Raw genomic sequence first — 1,472 nt, forward strand, 5'->3', positions numbered from 1 at the left:
CTTATGATATTGTGATTTAAGGGCGAAGATTTTGAATCTCTTTCGCCCTTATGATTTTTTTCTTATTTCTCATTTATAGGGCGATAAGAATAAAAAACATTGTCACCCTTATGGTGTGATGTAACGGCGAAGAATTTTAAGTTCTTTCACTTTTATGGTGTGATATAAGGGTTATTTAAAATATTTTTTTCTATTCTTTCGCCCTTATAGTGTTGTGATTTAATGGCATTTTTTTTTTTTTTTACTCTTTCGCCCTTATAGTGATATAATACAAGGTCGAAAAAATCTTTATTCCAAAAGATCGGGAATGTGGATAGAGAATTTATATTAATATTGAGCAGTTGTTTTGAGAGTCCTTTAACACACGAATTCTTCATCGAAGCCGCGAATCATAGACTTAATAGAGCTAGTATAAGCCCTTCTAAACTAGCTTTTTGGTAGTCATTAGTAATTTCATTTTGTTTTGGACCTTGTGACGTGAGAGCTTAAGGGCGAAAGATTTCGTTCCAAGTTAGTAGGGACGGAATATTCTCACTCAGTTGCCAGATGTTGCACAAATTCCAGAAAGGGATAGCGGCACGCAAACACACACACACACACACACACACGCACACGACCACACACACACACACACACGCACACACACGCAAGCACACGCAATCGCACGCACACACATACACAGACACACACACACACACACACACACACATTTATCTATGTATATACATATATTCACATCTATACATCTATTTGTCATTTGTTATTTCCGAATCTCCGCAATAACAAACAATAAAAATAAAGATAAAAAACCGTACAATGACATAACAATGGATAAATCTCAAGGACTTTATCGTAGTAACTGCACTATAACTATGGAATAACTATACACTTTATGATCGCCATGATGTCGCTGCACTCTTGGATTAGCCATTTACACAACCCGTAATATTCACACAGACATAGTTGAAAGCTGGTTATATATACGAGTCATATACGACAGGGAAAAATATATATTAGGTACCTTAACATTTGTCCTGTATAAAGGTATGGGTTGGTATTAAATTACATTAGGTACCTCAACATTTGTTCTGTATAAAGGTATGGCTTGGTATTAAATCATATCCGATGGCTGAAAAAAACGCGAAAAAAATATGATTATTTTACGAATTTAATTATGAAATTGACTCACGTACTCTGACCCAGGAATCAAATCATAATTTCAAATGAAAAACAAATACCACGTTTTTATTCTCTGGCTAGACTTCAATTTCTCCTATGTATAAGAGTATTATACGACAGGGAGAGAATACAGTAGGTATCTCTACTTTTTAGCTGTATAAAGATATGGGTTGTTAAATATATCCAATGGCTGCACAAAAATTGCAAAAAATGAATATATTTACCTTCAGAATTTAATGATGAAATTGATTCACGTACTCTGACACAGGAACCCGGTAATAAATTCGAATGAA

This window comes from Penaeus vannamei, chromosome 27, assembly GCF_042767895.1.
Source record: "Penaeus vannamei isolate JL-2024 chromosome 27, ASM4276789v1, whole genome shotgun sequence".
In the NCBI taxonomy this organism is placed as follows: Eukaryota; Metazoa; Arthropoda; class Malacostraca; order Decapoda; family Penaeidae; genus Penaeus; species Penaeus vannamei.